This window comes from Pan paniscus, chromosome 1 (assembly GCF_029289425.2).
Source record: "Pan paniscus chromosome 1, NHGRI_mPanPan1-v2.0_pri, whole genome shotgun sequence".
Taxonomy (NCBI): domain Eukaryota; kingdom Metazoa; phylum Chordata; class Mammalia; order Primates; family Hominidae; genus Pan; species Pan paniscus.
Genome location: NC_073249.2, coordinates 63,186,536 through 63,211,978, shown reverse-complemented (window position 1 = coordinate 63,211,978; position 25,443 = coordinate 63,186,536). Strand labels below are relative to the sequence as shown.

The following is a 25,443-nucleotide window of genomic DNA, read 5'->3' as shown; positions in this document are numbered from 1 at the left end:
TAGAGGATAGCCTGTTCAGCAAACACCTGAAATACATATTGAAGAAAACACAAGTATCTTTAAAACAACTGTTTGAATACATCTGTTTAAAATACGGTTCTCTCTAGTCCAGAAATTCTGTTATGAAATACTTAATTTACAGTGAGCAGTACCATGGGAGTGGGACAGAGCAGGCAAGACCTTCACATCACAGGCAGTAGTTTGGCATGATCATCAGACTGGCCTGCCTGGAAAAACTATCTGGCTCCTTCTGATTGATTGTGGATGAGTTCCCTAGGAAAAAATTGGGAGTAGAGCAACCACATAACATAAAAGAAACAAAAACTCCAGGTCTAACAAACAAGTCTTAAGCCATGGAAAGAAAAAAGCCGTGATCAGATCCCTTAGCCAATTCCTAAAATTACTTGTTTACAGGATCAGATTCCCTTGAATGAAAGGAAGGCCAGACAACCTTGATACTAGATTCTGCTGTAACACTAAGAGAACATCTGGAAGATGTCAAGGTATCCCCACCAAAGGGAAAAACAATTTACAATACTTTGGGCCTTATACCACTGAGAAAGAGTCCCAACACTTGATATGCCTTGGAATGAGCATATACCCACCTGTGTATCCTGCTTTTGCCATTTGCCAGGTGACTGGAAAGACTTCTGGTTTTGATTGAGGCCCATGGCAAAAGAAGATGCCCTAGCCAAAAAAAAAGCATAACATGGTACTGAGCTATTAGTAACATATGCTCATGGCTAGAACAGAGCTAAGAGTGAAAAGAGGAAATGAGTGGGTTATAAACAGTGTAAGACAGTGTAAACAATTACATTTGCATATAATATTTTTTTCTGGAAACACTGGCAGAAATCTCCCTATATTAGAAGATTGGAAGCACATGTTCTCTAAATTGGGAGTCCATAAGAATAATGACCTTAATTCCTGAATTTTTTTCTGATGAATGGAGAATTAGAGCCATTTGTCTACTCTGAAATAGAAATGTCCATTAAAAGGAGAGGCTGAATATAGTGGTTTGAACTTTTCAATAGTCCCACAATTCCATGTAACTTTCATACAAGTTTTAGCTCATCATCTTGTCTGTTTCCAGCTAGTAAATTCTGTTACTAAGTGTGAATTTTCAGGTATAAAAATTCCTTTATCTTGGGATATTACATTCTCAATATAGATCACTAGTGTGGTGCACATAGAAATGCCTTTAGCTTAATGTTTCACAATTCTTAACTGTTCAGTTTAGTTATTGTTTTAGCTATATTTGAGATTTTACTGAGTTTATTTGTATTTTTCTGATGTATCATTGTCAATTTAGGGTTTTTCTAGTTACTTTTTGAGCCATAGGATATACTTTTGGCTCATTAGGCATTCATGTCCATTCTCTTTTTTGGTCACAATGTTTTGTTTTGTTTTTTTTGCATTGAATTATTCCCTTTAACATTTAAAAAAGTTACATGGGTTATCCTGTTATTTAGGGTATGTAAGATATGTAAGTAGCATATATAATTTTTCTTATTAAACATTCATGACATTTTAATTAAAATAGAAGTAACAAAGATTTTTTGTCTCAATGTATAGCAGTGATATTTTATTCATATTTACAATGAAAAGTAATGTCGAATTTATCAGACTCTATGACAGAAATATTTCTGGGAAAAAAATGGTAGGATTTCTGAGACATTATTTTAAGGACAGTTAACCTGGACTTTTTGTTTTTGTTTGTTTTGCTTTTAAGAGACAATGATCATGTGTATTGGAGGGAGTAATAGTATGTTGTTGATGTGTGGGTGTTTTATGATCATGCTTCACTTGAATTCTCTTCCCTGTTTCATTCCACTTCTTGGAATTCTTCTATTTACTTATGAGAAGAGTGAGTTTCTAAGAGCTATTTTGAGAAGGGCAATGAATGAGTGTGGAATGAATCAAGGGTAATTGACATGCTTGGCATATAAGTTTGTAGAGACAAAACTTTCATTCCAGACAAATGACCAGGTTTGCCATATGAAGTGGACAGCAGATAGTATACTGTCATTAGCAAAGGCTTACTTTCAATACATAAGATGCCATGGAAGGCACAAGAGAGAAGGATTTATATAATTTTAAAAAGGAAAAATATATCTAGATGGACTATGTAAACAATGACTCTAAGCAAAGCACAGGGATTTGAATCCTCAGGATGAAAGGGGGAGGAACAGAAGCCTTCAGTATGAACTGGCTTCACGTCAGAGCATCTAAGACAATCAACGATTTCTCACTGAAGATTAACCCCGTTAGCATTTCTCATGCCATTTTATTCAGAAAAGTTTGTCCACTCAAATTTGACTCACATCATAAATTCTCTGCCTTTTAACTCACCTAAGCTTCAGTATTTGCAGGGTCTGAGAATGGGGAAAGGGAACTAGGTAGGCAAAACTAGAAACTTTACCCATCAGGTAACTATTCATTCATTCATTCAATATATATTGAGCATTCCCCTCATTTCCAGTGTTGTGCTCATTGCTGGACAGCCAGAAGTGAACAAGCCACACTCATCTCTGCCCTCCTGGAAGTCAGACAAATAGTACTTTACAATAATTTAATTATAAGTCAGATTAATGTTCAAAAATACAGATGTTGGGTTGCTTGGAAACAGTGGAATCTATCCTAGAAGTTCAGGGCCATCTGCAGGGAGTAAAATATATATTAAGAGCTGAATGGGGAGTTAGGCAGGTAAAGAGTAGAAGGGGAGGGGTAGTCAAGGGCAGTGGAGGGAGGAGGGCCAATGAGTCTTAAGGAGAGGAAACATATGTAAGACATAAGACTAGAAAGCACAATGAGTGTAAAGAAAGAATGAAGATCCATATTACTGGCACATCACATTTGAGGGAACTAGTGGTAGGAGCTGAGTCTGGATAGGAAGGCAAGGTCCAGATCAAGGAGGGCTTTATAAGCCAAGTCAAAGAATTTGCACCTTATTTAAAGGCTGTGAAAGACCATTGAAGGGTACATGTTAGGTAGTGGGGCAGAAGGATACTAGATTGAGGTCAGAAAGAAGGCTCTGGCTACAATATGTAGAACAGGCTTGGAGAACATTTAGACTGACCAAACTTAAATCCACTTAATTTCAAGGCAAAGCTCACCTGGGAAAGGTTTGAATCCCTTGCAGAGCCCTATAAATTTCTCCAAGTTCAGAGTGGCAGAATTGAGGTTGCGGATGGGTCGTGAGGAACTGGGAGGCAGCAAAACGCAGTGCTTCAAATAGGATCTCCCTATATGTTGTTTGCTTATTTTCTCTTGCTGCTTTCAGGATCCTCCCTTTGTCTTTGACCTTTGTGAGTCTGATTATAATATACCTTCATTTATTCTTATTTGGGTTGATTCTGATTGATTGACCTTCCTGTGCTTAAATATTTATATCTTTCTGTTATTATTATTATGACTATTATTTTTTAGTTAGGAAGTACATTTGGTGAGACCCACAAGAGCAGAAGACTTCAGTGCTTCCCCTTCAGTTGCTCTAGGCCAGCAGTTCTCAATCTTGGATGCACATTAGAATTCCTTCTGAATCTTTATGAAAATACTGATTCCTGTAACTTATTTCTGGACTGATGAATCATAATCATGAAAAACTCATGAAATTTTAATGAAAGAAGGATTAAAAACTACCACGAGACTAGTGAAGAGAGTACACAAGCAAAACAGGAGGAAAGGAAGTAGAAATTCAGTGGCTTTTTCATTGGGGGCACTGAGAAAGGGGAAGAAAGTCTGAAAATATTGGGACTATTACATAGACTTGCAGAAGAAAGAGGCCATTTATCTCAAGTTTAAGTTCCATTGTTACTCTTATTGTCTATCCCTACCAATATTTCTTATATTATGAACCTGTTTTATATTTTATCAATATGACTCAGTTTTCTTGTGATTGGCATCTGCCTAGTACATCTTCGTCTGTTTACTTTTACAAACTAATGACAATAAAAATTCCTTTACACAACAACTCCCTTCTCCCCTCACATTTTGAATTTTTGATGTCATAATTTACATTTTATATTGCCAATCTCTTAACAAATCATTGTAGTCATTAGTATTTTTAACAGTTTTATCTTTTGGTCTTCTTAGTAAAAATATTAGTGGTTTACACATCATGATTACAATATCAGTGTAACAATCATGGTAGCATCCTTTTATTTTGGTTTGAAGAATTCCCTTTATTGTTTATTGTAGAACAAGTCTGGTAGTAATAAATTCCCTTAGCTTTTTTTGGGAAAGTCCTTATCTCACTTTTATTCCGGATGGATAGTTTTGTTGGCTACAGTATTCTTGGTTTGCAGGGTTTTTTGTTTGTTTGTTTGTTTGTTTTCCTTCAGCACTCTGAATATATTGTCCCACCCACTCCTGGCTTTTCAGGTTTTGCTGAATAGTCTGCTGTCAGGTGTATTGGATCTCCCTATATGTTAATTTGCTTATTTTTTCTTGCTGCTTTCAGAATTCTCTTTGTCTCTGATGTGTGAGTTTGATTACAATATACCTTTGGGTATTCTTATTTGGGTATTCTCATTGGGTATTCTGATTGATGACCTTTGACCTTCCTGTACTTAAATATTTATATCTTTTTCTAGGTTTGGAAAGTTACTATTATTATTATTATTATTTTTAGACACAGGATTGTGCTCTGTTATCCAGGCTAGAATTCAACAGTGTGATCACAACTCACTGCAGCCTTGAACTCCTGGGCTCAAGTGATCCTTCCATCTCACCCTTTTTCTTTTCTTTTTTTTTGAGACAGGATCTCACTCTGTTGCCCAGGCTGGAGTGCAGTGACAAGATATCAGGTCGCTGCAACCTCTGCCTCCTGGGTTCAAGTGATTCCTATGCCTCAACATCCCAAGTAACTGAGATTACAGGTATGAGGCACCATTGGTGGCTACTTTTTGTATTTTTTTATTATAATTATACTTTAAGTTCTGGGGTACATGTGCAGAACGTGCAGGTTTCATACATAGGTATATATGTGCCATGGTGTTTTGCTGCACCCATCAATCCATCATCTACATTTGGTATGTCTCCTAATGCTATCCCTCCCCTAGCCCCCCACCCCCCAACATGCCCCACTGTGTGACGTTCCACTCCCTGTGTCCATGTGTTCTCATTGTTCACCTCCCACTTATGAGTGAGAACATGCAGTGTTTGTTTTTCTGATCCTGTGTTAGTTTGCTGAGAGTGATGGTTTCCAGCTTCATCCATTTTCCTGCAAAGGACATAACTGATCCTTTTTTATGGCTACATAATATTCCATGCCACATTTGGTTTATCCAGCCTATCACTGGTGGGCATTTGGGTTGGTTTCAAGTCTTTGCTATTGTGAACAGTGCCACAATAAACATACATGTGCATGTGTCTTCATAGTAGAATGATTTATAATCCTTTGGGTATATACCCAGTAATGGGATCGCTGGGTCAAATGGTATTTCTAGTTCTAGATCTTTGAGGAATTGCCACACTGTCTTCCACAATGGTTGAACTAATTTACACTCCCACCTACAGTGTAAAAACTTTCCTATCTCTCCACATCCTCTCCAGCATCTGTTGTTTCCTGACTTTTTAATGATCGCCATTCTAACTGGCATGAGATGGTATCTCATTGTGGTTTTGATTTGCATTTCTCTAATGACCAGTGACGATGAGCTTTTTTTCATATGTTTGTTGGCTGCATAATTTCTTCTTTTGAGAAGTGTCTGTTCATATCCTTTACCTACTTTTTGATGAGGTTGTTTTTTTTTTCTTGTAAATTTGTTTAAGTTCTTTGTAGATTCTGGATATTAGCCCTTTGTCAGATTGATCAATTGCAAAAATGTTCTCCCATTCTGTAGGTTGTCTGTTCACTCTGATGATAGTTTCTTTTGCTGTGCAGAAGCTCTTTAGTTTAATTAGATCCCATTTGTCTATTTTGGTTTTTGTTGCCATTGCTTTTGGTGTTTTAGTCATGAAGTCTTTGCCCATGCCTATGTCCTGAATGGTATTGCCTAGGTTTTCTTATAGGGTTTTTATGGTTTTTAGGTCTTACATTTAAGTCTTTAATCCATCTTGAATTAATTTTTGTATAAGGTGTAGGAAGGGGTCCAGTTTCAGCTTTCTGCATATGGCTAGCCTGTTTTCCCAACACCATTTATTAAATAGGGAATCCTTTCCTCATTTCTTGTTTTTGTCAGGTTTGTCAAAGATCAGATGGTTGTAGATGTGTGGTTTTATTTGTGAGGCCTCTGTTCTGTTCCATTGGTCTCTCTCTGTTTTGGTACCAGTACCATGCTGTTTTGGTTACTGTAGCCTTGTAGTATACTTTGAAGTCAGGTAGCATGATGCCTCCAGCTTTGTTCTTTTTGCTTAGGATTGTCTTGGCTATGCAGGCTCTTTTTTTGTTCCATATGAAATTTAAAGTAGTTTTTCCTAATTCTGTGAAGAAAGTTAATGGTAGCTTGATGGGGATAGCATTGAATCTATAAATTACTTTGGGTAGTATGACCATTTCACGATATTGATTCTTCCTATCCATGAGCATGGAATGTTCTTCCATTTGTTTGTGTCCTCTCTTATTTCATTCAGCAGTGGTTTGTAGCTCTTCTTGAAGAGGTCCTTCACATCCCTTGAAAGTTGTATTCCTAGGTATTTAATTCTCTTTGTAGCAATTGTGAATGGGAGTTCACTCATGATTTGGCTCTCTGTTTGTCTGTTATTGGTGTATAGGAATGCTTGTGATTTTTGCACATTGATTTTGTATCCTGAGACTGTGCTAAAGTTGCTTAACAGCTTAAGGAGATTTTGGGCTGAGACGATGGGGTTTTCTAAATATACAATCATGTCATCTGCAGAGACAATTTGACTTCCTTTCTTTTTATTTGAATACCCTTTATTTCTTTCTCTTGCCTGACTGCCCTAGCCAGAACTTCCAACACTATATTGCATAGGAGTAGTGAGAGAGGGCGTCCTTGTCTTGTGCTGGTTTTCAAAGGGAATGCTTCCAGTTTTTGCCCATTCACTATGATATTGGCTGTGGGTTTCTCATAAATAGCTTTTATTATTTTGAGATACGTCCCATCAGTTTATTGAGAGTTTTTAGCATGAAGGTGTGCTGAACTTTATTGGAGGCCTTCTCTGCATCTATGGAGATAATATGTGGTTTTGGTCATTGGTTATGTTTATGTGATGGATTACCTTTATTGGTTTGCATATGTTGAACCAGCCTTGCATCTCAGGGATGAAGCTGACTTGATCATGGTGGATAAGCTTTTTGATGTGCTGTTGCATGGGGTTTGCCAGTATTTTATTGAGGATTTTTGCATCATTGTTCATCAGGGATATTGGCCTGAAATTTTTTTCGTGTGTGTGTTTCTGCTAGGTTTTCATATCATGATGATACTGGCCTCATAAAATGAATTATGGGGGATTCCCTCTTTTTCTATTGTTTGGAATAGTTTCAGAAGGAATGGTACCAGCTTCTCTTTGTACCTCTGGTAGAATTCAACTGTGAATCTGTCTGGTCCTGGACTTTCTTTGGTCAGTAGGCTATTAATTAGTGCCTCAATTTCAGAACTTGTTATTGGCCTATTGAGGGATTTGACTTCTTCCTGGTTTAGAATTGAGAGGGTGTATGTGTCCAGGAATTTATCCATTTCTTCTACATTTTCAGGTTTTATTTGCATAGAGGTGTTTATATTATTCTCTGATGGTAGTTTGTATTTCTGTGGGATCAGTGGTGATGTCCCCTTTATCATTTTTTATTGCATCTATTTGATTCTTTTCTGTTTCTTCTTTTTTAGTCTGTCTAGTGGTCTATTTTGTGGATCTTTTCAAAGAACCAGCTCCTGGATTTCTTGATTTTTGAAGGGTTTTTTGTGTCTTTATCTCCTTCAGTTCTGCTCTGATCTTAGTTATTTCTTGTCTTTTGCTAACCTTTGAATTTGTGTGCTCTTGCTTCTCTAGTTCTTTTAATTGTGATGTTAGGGTGTTGACTTTAGATCTTTTTTGCTTTCTCTTGTGGGTATTTAGTGCTAGAAATTTCCCTCTAAACACTGCTTTAGCTGTGTCTCAGAGATTCTGGTATGTTGTGTCTTTGTCTTTATTGGTTTCAAAGAACTTACTTATTTCTGCCTTAATTTAGTTATTTACCCAGTAGTCATTCAGGGGCAGGTTGTTCAGTTTCCATGTAATTGTGCAGTTTTGAGAGAGTTTCTTAATCTTGAGTCCTAATTTGATTGCACTGTGGTCTGAGAGACTGCTTGTTATGATTTCTGTTCTTTTGCATTTGCTGAGGAGTTTTTTACTTCCAATTATGTGGTCACTTTTAGAAGTAGTGTGATGTGGTGCTGAGAAGAATGTATATTATATTGATTTTGGGCAGAGGGTTCTGTCGATATCTCTTAGGTCTGCTTGGTCCAGAGCTGGGCTCAAGGCCTGAATAGCCTTGTTTATATTCTGTCTCATTGATTGTCTAATATCTCCCACTATTATCTTGTGGGAGTTTAAGTCTCTTTGTAAGTCTCTAAGAACTTGCTTTATGAATCTGGGTTCTCCTGTATTGGGTGAATATATAATTAGGATAGTTAGCTCTTCTTGTTGCATTGATCCCTTTACCATTATGTAATGCCCTTCTTTGTCTCTTTTGATCTGTGTTGGTTTAATGTCTTTTTTATCATAGACTAGGATTGCAACCCCTGCTTTTTTTTTTTTTTTTTTTTTTTGCTTTCCATTTGCTTAGTAAATATTCCTCCATCCCTTTATTTTGTGCCTATGTGTGTTTTTGCATGTGAGATGGGTCTCCTGAATACAGCACACTGATGGGACTTGGCTCTTTATCCAATTTGCCAGTCTGTGTCTTTTAATTGGGGCATTTAGCCCATTTACATTTAAGGTTAATATTGTTATGTGTGACTTTGATCCTGTCTTTATGATGCTAGCTGGTTATTTTGTCTGTTAGTTGATGCAGTTTCTCCATAGTGTCTATGGTCTTTACAGTTTGGTATGTTTTTGCAGTTGCTGGTACCAGTTGTTCCTTTCAATATTTTGTGCTTCCTTCAGGAGCTCTTGTAAGGAGCTCTTGTAAGGCAGGCTTGGTGGTGACAAAATCTCTCAGCATTTGCTTGTCTGTAAAGGATTTTATTTCTCCTTCACTTAGGAAGCTTAGTTTGTCTGGATATGAAATTCTGGGTTGAAAATTTCTTTCAGAATGTTGAATATTGGCACCACTCTCTTCTGTTTTATAGGGTTTCTTCAGTGAGATCCATTGTTAGTCTGATGGGTTTCCCTTTGTGGGTAACCTGAACTTTCTCTCTGGCTGCCCTTAACATTTTTTCCTTCATTTCAACCTTGGTGAATCTGATGATTATGTGTCTTGGGGTTGCTCTTCTCGAGGAGTATCTTTGTGGTGTTCTCTATTTCCTGAATTTGAGTATTGGTCTGTCTTGCTAGGTCAGAGAAGTTCTCCTGGAAAATATCCTGAAGAATGTTTTCCAACTTGGTTCTATTCTCTCCATCACTTTCAGGTGCACCAATCAAATGTAGGTTTGGTCTTTTCACATAGTCCCATATCTCTTGGAGGCTTCGTTTGTTCCTTTTCATTCATTTTTCTCCAATCTCTCTTCATACTTTATTTCATTAAGTTGATCTTCAATCTCTGATATCCTTTATTCCACTTGATTGATTTGCTATTAATACTTCCGTATGCTTCATGAAGTTCTTGTGCTGTATTTTTCAGTTCCATCAGGTCATTTTTATTCTTCTCTAAACTGGTTATTCTAGTTAGCAATTTGTCTACCTGTTATTCAAGGTTCTTAGCTTCCTTGAATTGGTTTAGAACGTGCACCTTTAGCTTGGAGGAGTTTGCGTTTACTCACCTTCTGAAGCCTACTTCTGCCAATTCATCAAGCTCATTCTCCATCTAGTTTTGCTCCTTTGCTGGCAAGGAGTTGTGATCCTTTGGAGGAGAAGAGGCATTCTGGTTTTTGGAATTTTCAGCCTTTTTGCACTGATTTCTCCCCATCATCATGGATTTATATACCTTTGGTCTTTGATATTGGTGACCTTCAGATATGGTTTCTGAGTGGACGTCCTTTTTATTGATGTTAATGTTGATGCTATTCCTTTCTGTTTGTTAGTTTTCCTTCTATCAGTCAGGCCCCTGTGTTGCAGGTCTGCTGGAGTTTCCTCAAGGTCCACTCCAGGCCCTGTTTGCCTGGGTATCACCAGTGGAGGCTCCAGAACAGCAAAGATTGCTGCCTGTTCCTTCCTCTGGAAGGTTTATCCCAGAGGGGCACCCACCAGATGCCAGCCAGAGCTCTCCTATATGAGGTGTCTGTTGACCCCTGCTGGGAGATGTCTCCCAGTCAGGAGACAAGGTGGTTAGGGACCCACTTGAGGAGGCAGTCTGACCCTTAGCAGAGCTCGAACGCTGTGCTGGGAGATCCACTGCACAGAGCCAGCAGGCAGGAATGCTTAAGTCTGCTGAAGCTCTGCCCACAGCCACCCTTTCCCCCAGGGTGCTGTGTCCCAGGGAGATGGGAATTTTATCTGGAAGCCCCTGACTGGGGCTGCTGCCTTTTTTTCAAAGATGCCCTGTCTAGAGAGGAGGAATCTAGAGAGGCAGTCTGGCTACAGCGGCTTTGCTGAGCTGCAGAGGGCTCCACCCAGTTTTAACTTCCCCATGGGTTTGTTTACACTGTGAGGGGAAAACCACTTACTCAAGCCTCAGTAATGGCGACACCCTTCCCCCACCAAGCTCGAGTGTCCCAGGTAGACTTCAGATTCTGGTGCTGCCAGCGAGAATTTCAAGCCAGTAGATCGTTTCTTGCTGGGCTCTGTGGGGGTGTGAGCCGCTGAGCTAGACCACTTGGCTCCTTGGCTTCAGCCCCCTTTCCAGGGGAGTGTCACTTCTGTCTCGCTGGCGTTCCAGGCACCACTGGGGTGTGAAAATAACTCCTGAAACTAGCTCTGTGTCTGCCCAAATGGCTGCCTGGTTTTGTGCTTGAAACCCAGGGACCTGTTGGCATAGGCACCTGAGGGAATCTCCTGGTCTGCGGTTTGCAAAGACCACGGGAAAAGCATAGTATTTGGGCCCAGGTGCACCATTCCTCATGGCACAGTCCCTCATGGCTTCCCTTGGCTAGGGGAGGGTGTTTTTCCCTCAGTGTTTTTGATGCTTATGGATGTGTGACAATGTCTGTACATTGAGGGATTAGGTATTTATTTTAGTCTTCACCATCCAGCTTTGTGCCTGCTTTTTTTTTCAGAGGGCCTTCCATGGTTCTAAGCAGACTAATGGTTGTGTTCCCTGAGCCTGTGACCAATGCAGCTGTCTCAGCAAAAGGAAACACTCTTAGCTTGCCACAAGTCTCACAAGGACTCTGTGGTTGATATGGCTTTCCAGCACAGATGGACCAGGGAAGACTCAAGGAATGTACTGGGCCTGTGAGGGAATACTGTTCACGGACCTGAGTCTCAAAAACTATACCAATGGCCCAGCAGGCATGCCTCTCAGCAGGTCTCTGCACTGGCAGGATGGGTCTCAGGCTGTAGCTAGAGGGGCTGGAGTTGAGATTGGCCCCTTCAGGATCTGCTGTGGGGAGGAGCCTAGTTGGCCTGTCTTACTGGCTTAGATGAGTGTGCATCACCCAGCAGATACCTGCACAAGCAGGGTGGTTTCTTGACTGCAATAGGAAGAGGTGGAGCTGAGACTGGGCCTTTTGGGATCTATTGTGGAATGGAGGCTGCCTTGTCTATCACATTGTCTTAGACAAGTCTTTGCCTCTCAGCAGGTCCCTGCACAGACAGGATAGTTGCCAGACTGCAGTAAGAGGGGCTGTAACTGAGGCTGGGCCCTCTTCAGATTTGTTGTGAGATGGAGGCTGGAGAGCTCAGTCTCCTTGGCTCAGAGGGGCACACACATCTCCCAGGAGGACCCTGACGAGGCCAGATAGTTCCTCAACTGCAGCAAGACAGGCTGGAGCTGAGAATGGGCCACTTCAGGATCAGCTGTGGGCTGGAGGTTGGTGGCGTTGTCAGGCTCCCTCTGCATCCTTGTGTGAGCAGCTCTGAGCTGGGATCTCATCTTAGTGGGATTAGAGCAGAGCCATGAGCTAACTTTCAGGTTCACTGCTGAGACCTCTGTCAGAGGGCAGACAAGCCTTTACGTCAAGGCACCAGTGTGCAAGATTTGTTCTGGACTCCTTAACAGATTGGTTTTGGTTCCAGGCTTAAGGCCAAATGGGGCTGTAGCTAAGCTCCTTAAAGGACTGGGCCAATTCCAGGCTTGAACTTTGGAGCAAGATTGCCAGATTAGCTACCTGGGTGTTGGTGTGCATTCTCTAAACCACCCTCCTAAGTCTTGGGCTCCACCAGGTTTCATAGACTCTTACTCAAAGCCTAAGATTCCTGCAGAGACACTTTTGACCATAGATTGGTGCAGAATTCTTGTTGTTGTTGGGGGATGTAAGTGGGTTACCTTCTATTTTGCTGTCTTGCTATTCAAACTTTTTTTTTTTTTTCAGACAGTGTCCCACTCTGTCACCCAGGCTGGAGTTCAGTGGAGTGATCTTGTTTCACTGAAACCTCCACCTCCCAGGTTCAAGAAATTCTCCTACCTCAGCCTCCCGAGTAGCTGAGATTACAGGTGCCCACCACCATGCCCAGCTAATTTTTGTATTTTTAGTAGAAATGGGGTTTTACCATGTTGGCTAGGCTGGTCGCTATTCAAACATTTTTTTTAAAGACAGCATCTTGAAAATAAAAAAGGTCTCACCTCCCAGAGTAAGTGAGATATACTTTAATTGGTATTCAGAACCTACGAAAGAAAAAATCATGAACACATTCTCTCCAAGACACTGTTTAAATTGGTAAAGGAAAACAAAGATTTAAAATTAAAACCTTCAGAAGAAAGTCCACCTTCAACATCCTTCTTATGGCCCTCTTTGGCAGGACTCCTGTTTGCAGACTCAAAAATTTCTCCCCTCTCTCCTCTACAGCTGCCTAAGCAGCTGAACCTAAACTTGTTCTACAAACCCCTAAATTGACAATCCCCCACAGTGGCCTTTCCTACTCCTGCTCTAATTCTCGCATATCTTTTTAAATACTGCTCAAACAACAAAGGGAATTTACCGGTGGTAGGTGGTATCTTACACCTTCTAGTTTTATTTCGAGTTGGGCGTGATAGCCAAATAATTTCCCAGGGTGACTGAGGAAACCCTAAGATTTGCTGAGGAATTCACAATGGTGCGCATAACTTATGTCCCTGGATTTTCTGATTTATACTGGCTAATAGCTTTGCTTGTAGGGCTACAATGAGCAAGCTATTGGGCAAAAATGGCAAGATGAAAAAATCCTTCTGATGATTTAAATTTAAATCTTCCCCAAGATACAAAAAAAACTTAAAAATTTGCTGACGAAATAATTAAAGCTATTCCCACAGCTTTACTAAAGCCAGTGGTTTAGAATATAATTCAGGGTGGCACTCAGAGAGAAGGCAAATGAGCTCATGATTATTATAATAGACTAGAGGTATATTCAAAGACAATTCTTGTCTCACAAAAAAGAGTGATGCCACTAAAGTAAGCTCCATGTTTGTCAATAGTGTTGATGAAGATTTAGCCATATTGGCTAAAAGAGCATAGCTAAGTTGAGAAACCATAAATACTTGGTAAGTTTGGCTAATCAATTATCTCAAACCTTAAATAGGGCCCATCAATCAAAAGCTAAATGGATAATGAATTTATAGCTGCAATAATTAACCAGTAATACAGGCTCTCAGAATTCTTCTAAAGGAGTCTAAAACTATTACAAAAAGCCTGGACATTAGGTTAAAGATTGCAAAATATTAAAGGCCAAACTGACATCTAAAATTACTTCCAAACCCTTAGATTCCCCATTAAAAGACCAAGAAGATTAGGAATGACAGGGATCCAAAAAAAAAAAGTCTTTCCCTGTAATACCTTTGAGTTCTGAAGGCTAAGTATCACCACTAGCAAATAATAAAAAAGTTTTCATGCTTATTGACACTAGAGCAACCCTATCAGTCTTAAACCCCACCACAATTAATTGTCTGTTGCCTTGGACTGCAATAACTTCCCATGGCAGAAGTCTCAGATACTACCAGTTAAACACCATTATCTCTATTCCTTTGCCCATGAAACTACAAAATTTATGTCTTGATTATTTATTTTTACTAGTACCCCATGCACCAGCATACCTGATGAGTAGGGAACTTCTAATTAAAATAAAAGCTGCTATCCTGTTCTCAAGAGGAGGAACTTAGTCTGTCTTACTCAGAATTCTCAATCTTACCAGAAGAACCAGAAGCTTTCTATAAAATGATTACTACATAACTTTCTAAGTTAGCTACTGGACCCTGTACTTATCTTCAGTCCCAGATGTCCCCTGGGCAACAGATAATGCAGACATTATATTGACTAAATCAGATGAGCCCATAGGTGTCCAGTTAGATCTTAAAAGGCCTTTTCCCTCTCTTTCTCAACATCCTCTTCCACAACATGCCATAGAGGGTATAACCTTTATCATCAAAGGGCATTTAAAATGAGGATTGATTAGACCTTGTACTAATCCCTCCTGTAATACCCCAATTATTCTACTCAGAAAGCCTGGAGCCTGGGCATGGTGGCTGATGCCTGTAATCCCAGCACTTTGGGAGGCTGAGGTGGGTGGATCACTTGTGATCAGGAATTTGAGACCAGCCTGGCCAACATAGTGAAACTCCATCTCTATTAAAAATACAAAAATTAGCCAGGCGTGGTGATGCACACCTATAATCCTAACTACATGGGAGGCTGAGGCAGGAGAATCACTTGAACCTAGGAGGCAGATGTTGTAGTGAGCTGAGATTGTGCCACTGCACTCCAGCCTGGGCAGCAGAGTGAGACTCTGTCCCAAAAAAAAACAAAAGCCTGGAAATAGAAGGTGGTATTTTGGTATTTTGTCCAAGATCTTAGAGCATCAATAATAGAGTAATTCCCCATCACCCTCTTGTGCCAAATCCCCATACCCTTTTCTCTTTCAATCCTCAGGATAGTATTTTCTTTTGTGTTGTGAATCTGTGTAGTGCTTTGTTTAGCATGCCAGTATATAAAGACAGATAATTTTTGTCTTTGCATGGAAAAATCAACAATATACCTGGATTGTAATGCCTCAGGGATATACTGACAGTCCTACATACTTTTCTCAGACCCCCTTAGCAAAGATCTTAGAGATCTATCTTTAAAACCTGGGCTTTCTTTGCTAAAATATGTAGATGACCTTTTAGTGTGTTCTCCCTTTTAGTGTGTTCTCCTTTATATTACTAATCTTTTTAGCTGAACATGGACATAAAGTGAGTAAGAAAATACTAGAAATAACACAACCATCATTTAAGTTTCTAGGAGATTTAATATCTGCTAAAGGAAAGTGATTAGACCCAGAAAGAATAAAAGGGGTCCAGCAATTCCGCAAACCTAAAACTTCTCAATTGTTACAAGATTTCTTGGGATTGGTTGGATATTGCTGGTAACGGATACCCGAGTTTTCTGTTTTAGCTAAATCCCTTCATTAAAGGGAAGTCCTGATAAATAAAATGAATAACAGAGATAGAGGAAGTTTTTAAAAAATTTTTAAAAACATCATTCTGCTTTCCCTCTACTTTGGGATATCCTAACTATGATTTAGAATTTAATTAATATGTGTATAAAAAGTAGGGGCATGCTTTCGGTATTCTAACCTAGAAACATGGCAATAGCCAGAGAACTCTTGACTATTTCTCTGAGAAACTTGATCCACTTGCTCAGGCCTTTCTATCCTCTCTCTGATACTATGTCTGCCACTTACCTTATGGTCAAGGCAGTATCAGAGAGCATTTTGGATAAGTCTTAAACCTTTATGTTCCACATTTTGTTGAGACTCTCTTAAATTCCCAACATACTCATAATCTATCTACAAGCCCCCTCACACAATGAGTTTACTTTTCTCTCATCACATAATATAAAATTCTTTAAAACCACCAGTCTTAATACTGCTGATGTTTAACCATTGGGATTACAAGCCTTTTAGAATGTGATTGTGCAGCCTATACCAATCACATAACCTGTATTAGGGTTCTCTAGAGGGACAGAACTAATAGGATAGATTCATATATAATGGGAAGTTTATTAAGGAGTATTGACTCACATGATCACAAGGTGAGGTCCCATAATAAGCTATCTGCAAGCTAAGGAAAAGGAAGCCAGTCGGAATTCCAAAGCTGAAGTCCTATGTTCGAGGGCAGGAAGCATCCAGCATGGGAGAAAGATGTAGGGTGGGAGACTAAGCCAGCCTAGTCTTTTCACATTACTCTGCCTGCTTTTATTCTGACCATGCTGGCAGCTGATTAGATGGTGCCCACCCAGATTGAGGGTGGGTCTGCCTTTCCCAGTCCACTGACTCAAATGTTAATCTCCTTTGGCAACACCCTCACAGACACACCCAGGAACAATACTTTGCATCCTTCAATCCAATCAAGTTGACACTCAATATTAACCATCACATAACCATATCAAGACCTGATTTAAAATAATTACAGTTTAAAAAATGCTGATTTTGGATGGTTTACAAATGGCTTCTGACTTAAAAAACAGGGATGGAGATTTACAAACCAGGTATGCTATAGCCTCAAAAGAACATGAAGTTGAGGGTGGGACTCTTCCTTCATATATGAGTGTTTAGCAAGCTAAATTATAGGCAATAATTTGGGCCTGCACTCTGGCCAGAAAACACACTGTAAAAAAAATATATATATACATATACATATACACACACAGATAGTTGACAGACTTTTGGTGTTGACCATAATTTTGGAATGCTTTGGAAACAGAGAGGTCTCTCTCTCTCTCTCACTCTCTCTGTCTCTTATGGTCTTGTCTGAATAGAGAGGTTTTTAACTTCATCCAGACATCACATAAAAAATGGTGCTCTAGTTAATGAATTACTAAATGCCATTCAATTACCTAAGAAAATGGCTATAAATAAGGTACCAGCCCACTGCACTAAAGATACTAAAGAGGCAAAAGGAAATGCATTAGCTGATCATAGGAACAGCTATGACTGCTGGTTTTGTTATAAACTAAGTGTAAATGTATGCCCCATGACCTCCCTGGCATCCTCTCTCATTATGCCCCCTGAGGAATCCATGGAAACTATAACAAGACATACACAACAACATGCATTTGTCAGTTAGATTAATAAATGAAAGAACAAGACTACTATTTAAATACACAAAAGGATCTCTGGAAAGGTCTCAATGAAAAAACCTATATTACCTAAAACGTTATCAAAGTGTTTGTTAGAAAAACTCCATGATTTAGCTCACTGGACAGATGATAAAATGTTTGAATAAACAAAACAATATTGGTGGGGAAAATTCTGTTCTGAGGCAGAACAGGTAAGTAACACATGTACAACCTGTCCAAAGTTTAACCTGGGAAAACCCATAAAAGTTTCAAGGGGAAAATTTGACCTACTAGAAGCCCTCTTTGAAGTATTTCCGTTGTATTTTATCCAGTTACCTCCCTTTTGAGATTACAAATATGTTTTGGTTATGGTCTGCATGTATTCAAATTGGGCAGAAGACTTCTCTTGTCATCAAGCAACTGCCATGGCAGTAGTGAAAGTGTTACTAGAAAAAATAATACCTCTTTGAGGTGTTTCTAAAGAGTTACACAGAAACCAGCATACACATTTCATGAGACAGAGTCTCCAATTCCAACTATAGGCAAGGCATAACCTATATTTTAGTACTTTCATTGTGCATACAATCTTCAGGATTCATTTAAAGAACTAATGGAATAGTAAAAACCCAATTGGGAAAATATATGTATGATTAAATTGCCTTGCCAAACTGTTTACCATTAGTATTGATGAATCTGAGAGCTATCCCCTTAAAAAAACATCACCTAGCCTCTTATGAGATAGTTATAGGCATACCTATGTCATCACCCTTAGTTCGTTCTGACTCCATCCTCATTAAAGAACCAATACTTCAGTACTGCAAAGGACTAATCACCCAAGTGAATTGTAACTATCAACTTGTAAATGATGCTTTATGAAAGAGCTTCTAGGAGATGATGACACACTACATTATATCCAATCAGGAGACTTTGTTTATAAGAAGTACTTTATATCCAAACCTTCTCTGGAAACTTGATGAGATGAAGTTTATCAAGTGTTGTTAACTAATCTTTGTACTTCCAAATTACAGAAAATAAACTCCTGGATCCATATTTCACACCTTAAGAAAGCACTCCAACCCCCAAGGGCATCAACTTCAACAGGAAAACTGACCCTTCAACTTACCAAATCTTTGAAGTGACTAGTTGTATAGTACAACAAGCAGAAAATTTGCTATGGAGGTTGTGTTAACTGTTGACATTTATGTGAGATTTTTGCTGCATATTTGTTAGAAAAGGCTCAACAAAATTATAATAAACAATGATTGTGTTATTAATTTTTTAACTGTTATATCAGTTATAAATGCTTGGAATGAAAATGCCTTAAGGAAATTAGTCAATAATGTCACATATGTTACTTTTTCTAATTGGATCTGCCATGATTGCTATAAAACTTTGTCCTTCCACTATGACTCATGAGTAACTTCAATAACAAACTGCTTGGGAATTCCCAATGCCACAGTAGAACTAGTATATGCAGACATTATTTATTATCAGGGTGCACATAAAGGGAAACTAGGACAAAAACCTACCCTGTTTCAATTTGATCTTGTTCTCTTAAGCATGGAAAAAGAATAGTTGTTGCTATAACTCAACAACTAAAACTCTGTTTCTCAGGAGAAAATGCAAAAAGAAAACCAGTTTATTTGTCATTTTTGGTTTTGCAAATGCTAATCAAAGTTGGTCTTTATGCAATGCAATTTTTCCCACTCTTAAAACTGACTGATAACAGCAAATCAGACTGAACCTAAAAATGACTCCTTCAAAAGTACGAAAAACCTGTATGCTTATGTTTATATATTTGTCCGTGAATGGGGACCAAATCCTTTTATATGCTGGGGAAGAAAATTCCTTGACTCTTGGTCATTAGCAAGTCAGTGTACTTGGGTGCTCATGTCACTAAAATACCTCATTTATCCCTCCAATAACACCTTCTTCTGGCCAGAAGGATTATATTTATCCTGTTTCAAAAGGGAAACTCCTAGAGCACCTGAGGCATAAATATGTCATCTTCTGCCCAATTAGTGTTTTTTTGTTTGTTTGTTTGTTTTGCCTGGAGTAGAACATGGAGAAATATGATCATGATTACTGATTTCTCTCAAATCCTAGGCAACCTAGCTGATATGGTTTATCTCTGTGTCCCCACCCAAATCTCATCTCAAATTGTAATCCCCACATGTTGAGGGAGGGGAGTGATTGGATTATGGGGGCTGTTTCCCTCATGCTGTTCTTGTGATAGTGAGTGAATTTTCATAAGATCTGATGGCTTTATAAATGGTATTTTTTCCTGTGTGCTCGCTTCTGTCTCCTGCCACCATGTGAAGAAGGTCCTTCCTTCCCCTTCACCTTCCACCATGATTGTAAGTTTCCTGAGGCTTCTCCAGACGTGTGGAACTGTGAGTCAATTAAACCTTCTTCCTTTATAAATTACACAGTCTTTGGAAGTTCTTTATAGCAGTGTGAAAATGTACTAATACACTAACCTATTCAACTGTCAAAGTTATTGCCACTCAGTAATAATCTTTAAATTCATTAGCAGCAACTGTATTAAATAACAGAATTACTCTAGATTATCTGTTGGCAGTACAGGGAAATGTTTGTGGGATAGTTAACAACTTATGTTATACTTGGGAAAATGCCTCTGAAGTAGTTGAACTGGAGCTCAATAAAATTAGTTTAGGCAGGTCAGCTAAGACAAGTGCCATCTATTGGTAAGCCATCCTTTGACTTATTTAGTTGTTAACAGAAAGGATACATTCCTTGACTAGATCCCTGTTACAACTTAGTATCATTATAACATTATTGTTTCTTTTTAAAAACTGTTCACTAAGTTCTTGGAAAACATTATTGTTTCTGATAATTTTGTTGATCTGTAAGTGTTTGTCTCAATGCTTAGAACAAGCACTAATGCTGCCCACTGATTTGATGTTGGCCCAGATTCCTGTAGCCTGTTCTGAACATCCAGAAGGAACTTACAGCACCTAGAATTATAAGCTTGACTGAGTCTATGAAATAGCTTGTAAATTCACTTCCCTGTGAGCCAGAGACCCAGAACAGATAGGCTCACTTCACCCTGGCTTTTGCAGGACAAGATGGAGCTCATACAGCATTGATCTCGTCAGTGTCTAGGGACCTGTGGTGATCACAGATATTCTCTCCTGGGAGAAATATCTTGATCAAATGAGGGAAATGTGAGCTTATCAATGTTCCACGCTTGCCATCAGTAATTTCATCTTTGTCTACTGACTTCACATTAATACTGCCGATGAACTTTGAGATCTACAAAGTAACACTTCCTTCACAAATATTTGTACTCTCAACAGTACACACTATAAAGAAACCGGTCACTATCTTTAAGAACTTTATATATATAGCTTTTCTGACAAACTGATGTAATTTATTCACATTTAATCAACTAATGAAATAATCTGACAAACAACATATGTAAACTAAATAAGTTTTTCTCAATGTAAGCCCTCTTTCCTCTTTCAGGTGGTGCAGTCTCTGGCTGCTAACTGGGATGTAATCCCTGTTCCTGAATAAATGTTTATTTGCCTCTAGCCTGTTCATTCTTCCTTTTTAGGGTTAACAAATATTATCAGAATAACCTAGCAAACCATTAACAGGAGTCAGAATTATCATTATTTTAGCCCTCTCCTAAAAATTATACAAAGACTCTACAATACTTTAACTCTAAGAATTATCATTATCTTAGCACTCTCCTAAAAAAAAAGACAAAGACTTTACGATACTTTAATCCTCCCTAAACATATGTGCTAATTTTGTCCAGAATTTTAATCCTATCCTTTTATTCAATTCCATAATTTTGACATTACTTAATATAGTTAGGCTGTGTGTCTCCAATGAAATCTCATCTTGAATTATAATCCCCATAATCCCCACATGTCAAGGGAGAGACCAGGTGGAGGTGATTGGCTCATGGTGGTGGTTTCTCAGGATAGTGAGTGAGTTCTCATGAGATTTGATGGTCTTATAAGAAGCTCTTCTCCCTTTGTCATTTTCCCTCCTGCTGCCTTGTGGAAAAAGTGCCTTGCTTCCCCTTCACTTTCCTCCATGATTGTAAGTTTCCTGAGGCCTCCCCAGCCATGCTGAACTGTGAGCCAATTAAACCTCCTTCCATTATAAATTACGCAGTCTTGGCACTTCTTTATAGCAGTGTGAAAAGGGACTAATACAGTAAATTGGTATTGTAGAGAGTGGGGTACAGCTATAAAGATGCCCAAAAATGTGGAAGCGACTTTGGAACTGGGTAACAGGCAGAGGTTGGAAAAATTTGGAGGGCTCAGAAGAAGACAGGAAAATGCAGGAAAGTTTGGAACTTCCTAGAGACTTGTTGACTGGCTTTGACAAAAATGCTGATAGTGATATGGACAATGAAGTCCAGGCTGAGGTGGTCTCAGATGGAGATGCGAAACTTGCTGGGAACTGGAATAAAGGTGACTCTTGCTATGCCTTAGCAAAGAGACTGGCAGCATTTTTGCCCCTGCCCTAGAGATCTGTGGAACTTTGAATTTGAGAGAGATGATTTAGGGCATCTGGAGGAAGAAATTTCTAAACAGCAAAGCATTCAAGAAGTGACTTGAGTGCTCTTAAAAGCATTCAGTTTTATGCATCCACAGAGATTGTTTGAAATTGGAACTTATGTTTAAAAGGGAAGCAGAAAATAAAATTTGGAAAATTTGGAAATTTGTAGCCTGACAATGCAGTAGAAAGGAAAAACCCATTTTCTGGGGAGAAATTAAAGCCAGCTGCAGAAATTTGCATAACTAATGAGGAGCCAAATATTAATTGCCAACACAATAGGGAAAATGTCTCCAGGACATGTCAGAGGTCTTCTAAACAGCCCTTCCCATTACAGGCCCAGAGACCTAGGAAAAATATGGTTTCAAGGGCCAGGCCCAGGGCCTTGCTGCTTTGTGCAGTCTTGGGACTTTGTGTCCTGGGTCCCAGCCTTGGCTAAAACAGGCCACCATGCAGCTCAGGCCATTGCTTCAGAGGGTGAAAGCCCCAAGCCTTGGCAGCTTACACGTGGTGTTGGGCCTATTGGTGCACAGAAGTTAAGAATTGAGGTTTGGGAACCTCAACCTGGATTTCAGAGGATGTATAAAAATACCTATATGTCCAGGTAGAAGTTTGCTACATGGGTGAAGCCCTCATGGAGGACCTCTGCTAGGGTGGTGTGGAAGGGAAATGTGGGGTCAGGGCACCCACACAGAGTCCCCACTGGGGCACTGCCTGGTGGAGCTGTGAGAAGAGGGCCACCATTTTCCAGAGCCCAGAATAGTAGATCCACCGATAGCTTGCACTATGTGCCTAGAAAAGCTGCAGACACTCAATGTCAGCCTTTGAAGGCAGCCAGGAGGAGAGCTGTACCCTGGAAAGCCATTATGGCAGAGCTGCTCAAGGCCGTGGGAACCCACCTCTGGCATCAGTGTAATTTGTATGTGAGACATGGAGTCAAAGGAGATAATTTCAGAGCTTTAAGATTTGACTGCCCTGCTGGATTTTGGACTTGGCATGGGGCCTGTAGCTCCTTTGTTTTGGCCAGTTTCTCCCATTTGGAATGGTTGTATTTGCCCAATGCTTGTACCCCCATTGTATCTAGGAAGTAACTAGCTTGCTTTTGATTTTACAGGCTCATAGGCAAAAGGGACTTGCCTTGTCTCAGATGAGACTTTGGACTTGAACCTTTGGGTTAATTCTGGAATGAATTAAGACTTTGGGAGCTGTTGGGAAGGCATGATTGGTTTTAAAATGTGACAGGGACATGAGATTTTGGAGAGGTCGAGGGTAGAGTAATATGGTGAGGCTTTCTGTCCCCACCCAAATCTCCATCTTGAATTACACTGTCCATAATCCCCATGTATCAAGGGAGAGATCAGGTGAAGTAATTGGATTATGGAGACAGTTTCCCTCATGCTGTTCTCAGGATACTGAGTGAGTTCTCATTAGACCTGATGATTTTATAAGGGGCTCTTCCCCTTTGTTTGGCATTCTCTTTCCTGCTGCCTTGTGAAGGAGGTGCCTTACTTCCCCTTTGCCTTCTGCCATGATTGTAAGTTTCCTGAGGCCTCCACAGCCATGCTGAACTGTGAGTCAATTAAACCTTTTTCCTTTATAAATTACCCAGCCTCAGACAGTTCTTTATAGCAGTATACAAACAGATGAATGCATTCATATTTAAAAATTATTATTTAGTCAATGTTTGCTTCTATTCACAAAAATATTTATCACTTTATTTGCTCATAACTCATCATTTATTCTTGTATTTCAGATCATGCTTCTGGGTGTAATTTCTCTTCTTCCTATCTATTAATATACTGAATATATATTATTGATACAGCTTCTCAGTTTGGGTTTGTCTAAACATCTTTATTTTGCACACTCTTGAATGGCAGCTTGGCTGAATACATTATCCTAGGTGGACAGTTTTTTTCTCTCAACAATTAGAAGAGATTTTCCCACTTTCTCTTAACTTTCATTTTTACTGTTGTCATTCCAACTGTTTTTTTTTTTTTTTTTTGTAACTTCATGTTTCCAGGATTGGATTTTCTTTTCAATTTAACCTACTTGGAATATATTGATTTCTCTGTCTGTGAAGATTCCTGCTTTTCTTGGATTTCAAAAATTGTGACATATGTCTTTAAATTATGCCTCTTCACCTTTCTGTCATTCTACTATTCTAGAACTCTGGCTAAGTCTATGTTAACCTTCTCTTTCTGTCCTCTATACCTCTTTAAAATTTTCAATTTTCTTATCTCTTTGTAATGCATTCTGTGTAATTCCTCAAGACCTATCATCATTAATTCTTCCTTTAGATGTGTTTACTAGTTAGCCTATTGGTTGAGTTTTTAATTTCAACTCTTATATTTTCATTTTTAGATGTTTCTTTTTCCTTCTCAAATCTATGGGTTCATAGATTTAATTGCTATCTTTGTAATAGAATCCTTTATTTCTTCAAACATTTACTCAGAATTTTTTCTTTTTTAACCTATTTTCTTTTCTAGTTTTATTTTTATAAAAAAGCAGCATCTTTTTATTTTTTTCTTTTATTTTTTTCAACTTCTATTTTAAGTTCCAGGGTACATGTGCAGGATGTATAGGTTTGATACGTAGGTAGATAAGTGCCATGTTGGTTTGCTGCACAGATCAACCCATCATCTGGGTATTAAGCCCAGCATCCATTAGCTATTCTTCCTGATGCTCTCCCTTCCCCTGCTCCTCCCACAGGCCCAGTGTGTGTTGTTGCCCCACATGTGTCCATGTGTTCTAATTGTTCAGCTCCCACCTATATGTGAGAACATGCAGCATTTGGTTTTCTGTTCCTGTGTTAGTTTGCTAAGGATAATGGCTTCCAGCTCCATCCATGTCCCTGCAATGGACATATGTCATTCCTTTTTATGGCTGCATAGTATTCCATGATGTATATGTACTCCATTTTCTTTATCCAGTCTATCACTGATGGGCATTTGGGTTGATTCCATGTCTTTACTATTGTGAATAGTGCTGCAGTGAACATAGGCATGCATGTGTCTTTATTAAAGAATGATTTATATTCATTTGGGTATACACTCTGTAATGAGATGGCTGGGTCAAATGGTATTTCTGCTTCTAGATTTTTGTGAGAAATCGCCACACTGTCTTCCACAATGGTTGAACTGATTTACACCCCCACTAACAGTGTAAAAGCATTCATTTTTCTCTGCAACCTCACCAGCATCTGTTGTTCCTTGACTTTTTAATAATAGCCATTCTGACTGGCATGAGATGGTATCTCATTGTGGTTTTGATTTGCATTTCTCTAATGATCAGTGATGTTGAGCTTTTTTTCCTATGTTTGTTGGCTGCATGTATGTCTTCTTTTGAGAAGTGTCTGTTTATGTGCTTTGCCCACTTTTTAATGGGGTTGTTTGTTTTTTTCTTGTAAATCTGTTTAAGTTCCATGTAGACTCTGGATATTAGACCTTTGTCAGATGAATAGATTGCAAAAATTTTCTCCTATTCTGTAGATTGTCTTTTCACTCTGATGATAGTTTTTTTGCTGTGCAGAAGCTCTTTAGTTTAATTAGATCCCATGTGTCAATTTTTGCTTTTTTGCCATTGCTTTTGGCATTTTTGTCATGAAATATTTACCAATGCCTATGTCCTGAATGGTATTGCTTAGATTTTCTCCTAAGGTTTTATAGTTTTGGTTTTTACATTTAAGTCATTAATCCAT

At 39.0% G+C, this 25,443-nt stretch overlaps 1 protein-coding gene across 1 annotated transcript in view; it reads left to right on the top strand.

Annotated features, from left to right (window-relative positions):
• ODR4 (odr-4 GPCR localization factor homolog) overlaps positions 1 to 25,443 on the top strand; it is a 173,201-nt gene that overhangs the window by 131,650 nt on the left and 16,108 nt on the right. Inside the window, exon 18 of the mRNA XM_063602911.1 lies at positions 18,236 to 19,600. The gene's annotated coding sequence lies outside the window, so the exon portion shown is untranslated. The remainder of the gene's footprint in view (positions 1 to 18,235; positions 19,601 to 25,443) is intronic.